We start from the raw sequence: 6,000 nt of genomic DNA on the forward strand, positions 1-6,000 counted from the left end.
GAGGCTATAGCACAGGAGAAGTTATAGCTGCATGCAGGTTAGCTCAGAAAGAACACGGTGTTCCAAGAAAGAATGCCTCAAACCCCAGTTGAGTGAAGTTAACGCTCAGCTTTATTGGGCTCACAGCCCTGCTTTTTTTTCTCAAGCTGAGGAGCGTGGTCAAAACCCTCTCAGCACCGATTGGTGTGTTTGAAATCTGCTTCCCTTGATAGGCCAGTTAAGCTCTTTTGGTTGTGGCCAATTGGAGGGCGGCGCTGCGGGCCTCGTGCAGTCTGCAGGATCGTTACGTTTGTCCTTCATTTTGTGAGGCCCCGTGGGGGTGCTGTGAAGGGCCACCGCACTGTTTCCTATGTTCTTTTTTAGACAACGATGCGTGGTTCTTAATATAGTACCGCACACGTGGAATATCTTTCTGCGCTGCTGACGTCAGGCCTCAAGACGCCCTTTTGTTTCATTAGCATCAAGACAACTGCTGCTGTCGTCGCAGAAACAGTGATTTTAAGACAAAGATGTGGTGCGCTGAGGTAGCAGCGAGCAAGCACAAAACTCAAAAAGACTGTACAACAGGCTTTATTCAGGTAAAAGTCTGAACACCAGCTCATGCTTCAGTGGCTCCCCGTGTGACTGGCTCAGGAGGGGCCGGCTCAGTTCTATATTCGGGTCGGCTGATTGACAGCCGGCCAGGTGGAGTCATCCCCCTCGGGGGTCTATTCAGACCGGCTGACTGACTGCCAGCCAGGTGGTATTCTTGCAGGTACAGAGATGCCCCCCCCCCACCCCCCCCAGCAGAAGGTAAAAAGTAATTTAAAATAATAATTATTACAAGTTTTAGTGACATATTACTACTACCCATTTCTTCTGTGGAACCCCTGCGCCTTTTTTTGGGAAACCTTGCTACACTGTTTGACCTGCTGAGTTTCTCCATCATTGTGTTTTTAACTTCATCCAGAACTTTCTTGTTTTATGTCAGAGGGGAGATAGTATCATGAGAATAAGGAAATCTGTCACCTTAATAATGCCAGCTTTTGCGCAACCTTTTGTTTATTATATTTCTCATAGATATAATTGGTTACACATGGGAAAAGCTATGCTCCGGAACTATGAGAAATACAATAAACACGAGGTTACGCATGATACAATACAATTGGTTACACAGGCAATACACCACACCCCAAAAGTTAAATAAATGGGACCCAACAGTATCAGATAGAGGTTTTCGCTATAAGGAGGAAACGGGAAAAACACTACATGCAATTTGGGCATGTGAGAAAGTGGAAAAGTTTTGGGAAGATCTAAATCAGGTATTAAATAAAATCACAAAAAGCAACATACCAAAAAATCCAGAGATCTTTCTTCTAAGTTAATATAAGAAGTAAAGAACTTGGCCTCGATTTGGATGGGGCAGAAAAAAGATTTATTATGATAGCCTTAGCTGTAGCAAAAAAATGTATAGCGTCAACCTGGAAATCAGAAGAGAGCCTGAGAGTACAGCAATGGTACATAGAAATGAATCAATGTATTCCATTCGAAAAAAATAACATAATTTAAGAAATAACGTCACAGTATTCAAACAATTTTGGGAACCGTACATGGAACACAACAGAGAGGGCCTACCGCGCAACTCCACCCCCCTAAAATGAACTGACCCAGTGTGTAAAAGTAGATGACACAATTTTCTTGTTTATTTTCATTGTGTGACGACATTGTTTAATGGGTTTATTGTATTGTATATGTTGAACGTTTAGTGGGTGGGGAGGGGGGTGGGAAGGAGGGAGGGAAGGGAGGAGGGAAAAAGGGGAGAAAATGACAGTGTCCATTCAAGAGGGAAATGTTTTTGTGTATTTTGGTTCATAGTGTGAAAAATATTTTTTTTAAAAAAAGCCCAGCTTTTCATGGCAATGTGCTACTATCTTGCTACATGCTGAGATGTGTTCAGGGTTGAGGCAAAACGTGCGCTGTTGCAATTGCATTGACACATTGAAGCCTGGCTGGGGTTTTTTTTTACCCCCTCCCCTTTGCTATGAGCACAAGTGGACAGGCAAGACAAGCCTGATGAGTCGCAGGAAGGGAACGCAGCCGAAAGCTGCTCTCCAGCACGGACTGGCCGCCCCACTGCGTTAACTCAACCTTACCTGCACGTAAGTGGCAAGCGAGAAAAACAACGCTATGCAGAGGTTGCAAAGTCGCCAGAGCGCGGAGGAGGTGGAGGGGTGCAGACGTCTCGTCCTGAGCGCACAGCCATCTCCCTTCCGGTCCACACCCTGTGCGGGGAATAGCTGCTGCCGACGTGCAGTGAATCCGCCCCGCTGGGGAAGACCCAGGTTTCACCTTTAATGTTTGCTGCCTCTTCTATGCCATCTCAGTTCGAATGGTTCCTTCGTAAAGGTCAGAGCAGCTTGAAAGTCCCTTAATGCAGAAAAACATCACTAAGTAATAACTTCTGGGGGGGGGCAGCAAACACCCTTTTATCTTAACGTGACGCGGCGCAAGTTTTTTTAAAATTGGTATTGACATTCAGACATTCAGACATTGACATTCAGACATTCAGACAGCTCAGCCTTTAAACGAGCTTTTGGAAAAGTAATCTGGAAGAAACAATATTTCCGCAGCAGTCATTTTACTTTCTAAACAGTGTTCCAGAACCTCGTGTTCATTGTATTGTAACACAGCAAGGCTGCGTCCTCGCACCAACCCTCTTCACTATCTTCTTCAGCATGGTTATCCAACTGCACGAAAACCAACAAGGTCGGGTCAGATACAGCAATGAGCTCTCTGAACCCTTCTCCATTAACAATGGCATGAAGCAAGGCTGTGTTCTCGCACCAACCCTCTTTTCAATCTTCTTCAGCATGATGCTGAACCAAGCCATGAAAGACCCCAACAATGAAGACGCTGTTTACATCCGGTACCGCACGGATGGCAGTCTCTTCAATCTGAGGCGCCTGCAAGCTCACACCAAGACACAAGAGAAACTTGTCCGTGAACTACTCTTTGCAGACGATGCCGCTTTAGTTGCCCATTCAGAGCCAGCTCTTCAGCGCTTGATGTCCTGCTTTGCGGAAACTGCCAAAATGTTTGGCCTGGAAGTCAGCCTGAAGAAAACTGAGGTCCTCCATCAGCCAGCTCCCCACCATGACTACCAGCCCCCCCACATCTCCATCGGGCACACAAAACTCAAAACGGTCAACCAGTTTCTCGGCTGCACCATTTCATCGGATGCAAGGATCGACAATGAGATAGACAACAGACTCGCCAAGGCAAATAGTGCCTTTGGAAGACTACACAAAAGAGTCTGGAAATACAGAGCCGTTGTCATACCCACGCTCCTGTTCGGCTCCGAATCATGGGTCCTCTACCGGCATCACCTACGGCTCCTAGAACGCTTCCACCAGCGTTGTCTCCGCTCCATCCTCAACATCCATTGGAGCGCTTTCATCCCTAACGTCGAAGTACTCGAGATGGCAGAGGTCGACAGCGTCGAGTCCTCGCTCCTGAAGATCCAGCTGCGCTGGGTGGGTCACGTCTCCAGAATGGAGGACCGTCGCCTTCCCAAGATCGTGTTTAATGGCGAGCTCTCCACTGGCCACTGTGACAGAGGTGCACCAAAGAAAAGGTACAAGGACTGCCTAAAGAAATCTCTTGGTGCCTGCCACATTGACCACCACCAGTGGGCTGATATCGCCTCAAACCGTGCATCTTGGCGCCTCACAGTTTGGCGGGCAGCAACCTCCTTTGAAGAAGACCGCAGAGCCCACCTCACTGACATAAGGCAAAGGAGGAAAAACCCAACACCCAACCCCAACCAACCAATTTTCCCCTGCAGCCGCTGCAACCGTGTCTGCCTGTCCCGCATCGGACTTGTCAGCCACAAACGAGCCTGCAGCTGACGTGGACTTATACCCCCTCCATAAATCTTCGTCCGCGAAGCCAAGCCAAAGAAAAAAAAAAGATATACAATATAATTGTATATCCAAACACTATGTTTGGTGCACACTCACCTCAAGAGTGCAAGGAAAACACAGTATAAAACACAGATTTGAGCCTTGCAGGGTAATTGAGGGATAAAGCTTTGGCTCAACAAGTTCCCCTCAAGTTTATTATCTCCTCTAATCCCTGCTTCGTTGTTCTCCCAAGTCATCTTTTCATCGTTAGTTGCCAAACTCAAAGCTCTGGAATTAATTCAACCCACAGCACCACCAAACCTTTATTCGTATATTAGGGCATTCTTTAAAACCTAACAGAAAGCACGGCAGTGCATCTCGTGGAGCACCTGCCTCACAGCACCAGGACTGTAGTTTAATTCTGAGCTCTGTGGGTGTCTGTGTGGAGTTTTGCACTCTCTCTCTCTCTGTGACCATATAGGTTTCCCCCATATGCCAAAGGCATACAAGTTGGAAGGTTAATTGGCCACGATAAGTTGCCCCGAGTACAGATGGGGAGTAGAAGCATCGACAAGAGCAAAGAATAGTTCACAGGGAAAATAAGTAAGACAGTGGGGTGGTTCTTTAAGCCAGAAAGGCTTCAATGAACTGAATGTCCTCCTTGCATGTCATAAAGAAATATGTAAATACCTTTGACCTCACCTCTGGTCTATTATGCCAATAAGTGGCTCTGTTGTGAAACATAAAAATCTACAGATGCTGTGATTGTAATAAAAACACACCAAAATGCTGGAGGAACTCAGCCGGTTTTGCAGTGTTCCTTCCTTGACGAAGGGCTCAGGCTCAAAATCTTTATCTCTTATGGACGCTGAAAGACCAGCGAGTTCCTCCAGCATTTTGGTGCGTTTTTACTGTATCAAATTTTGTTCATTGTCCTTATTTAGTATTACTGTCGGGCGCGGATGTTTGGGGACCTGAGGTCGGGGAATCTGAACTGAGGAGAAGCGGACGACGACGCAGGTGGGAGCACTGTTGGGCATGGGAGAGTCAGGGATCCGAGGTTGGGGAGTCAAGTCAAGGAGTGGATGGTGACGCAGGCGGTGATAGGAGTACTGTCGGGTGCGGGAGAGTCAGGGGCCTGAGGTTGGGGGAGCTGTCGAGTTGGAGTCGGTGGTAGAGTGAAAGACCCCACAGGCTGGAAGAAAAAGTAAAGTTAAAGACAAGGACTTACCTGTTAAGGCGTGAAAAGGTTGATTTCGAGGCATTGGAGGATTCCAGGAGCAACGTAGCCAGAGGGGATTTGGTGGGAAAATAGCATGGCAGGAAAGCCTAGAGTTAGAAAGTGAGATGGAGGAGTTGGAAAGCAAGGTGGAGGAGGAATAGGAAGAGGGACGAACGAGGGAGTAAAAGAAGGACATTGCAGGGAGGTAAAAGACAGATAAAGGGGGCAGAGGGCCTGATGCCCTTTGCCAGAGAGATACTGAAGGCCATTGGCCAGATCACTGGTGGGAGGGCAGGGAGAAATCAAAGAAAGGCTGAAAAATGACAGAAAAGGTATCTGAAATGGAAGAGACAATTGAGAGAGTGGAAGAACAATTAGATAAGAGAGAGAGTGAAATGGATGCATGGGAAAGGGAGAGAAGATACCCAAAACATCAGCAGGAAGAATACGGTTAAAATTCTGGAGGTGAAGGAGGGGAGAGACATGGTGGAGTTCCTGAAAAAGTGGATCCTAAATACACTAGGGGAGGAAACAAATTGAAAATAATCTTAGAATGAGCCCACCAGTCTCTCACCCCCTCCCCGCCTGGGGCCAAACCAACGGCCACGTTCTATCCTGGTAAGGCTCCTTTGTTACCAGGATAGAGAGAGAATTTTACAGGTGGTGGGTGTGTAGGCTGGTGGGGGGTGGGGGGTGGAGGTTTTATTCTACCTGGACATAAACATTGTGCTATTTCAACGTAGGAGGGAATTTAACCCGATTAAAAAGAAACAAAAAGGAATTGAATTTACCCTCCTTCATCCAGAAATGCTGACGATAAATAGTAAGAGCAGGAGGGGAAAGAAAGTTTTTTTAAGGATTCAAGAAAGGCAATGGACTTTGTAAGAACCCTGCCAC

The sequence above is a fragment of the Narcine bancroftii genome, chromosome 3 (assembly GCF_036971445.1).
Source record: "Narcine bancroftii isolate sNarBan1 chromosome 3, sNarBan1.hap1, whole genome shotgun sequence".
Classification (NCBI taxonomy): Eukaryota; Metazoa; Chordata; class Chondrichthyes; order Torpediniformes; family Narcinidae; genus Narcine; species Narcine bancroftii.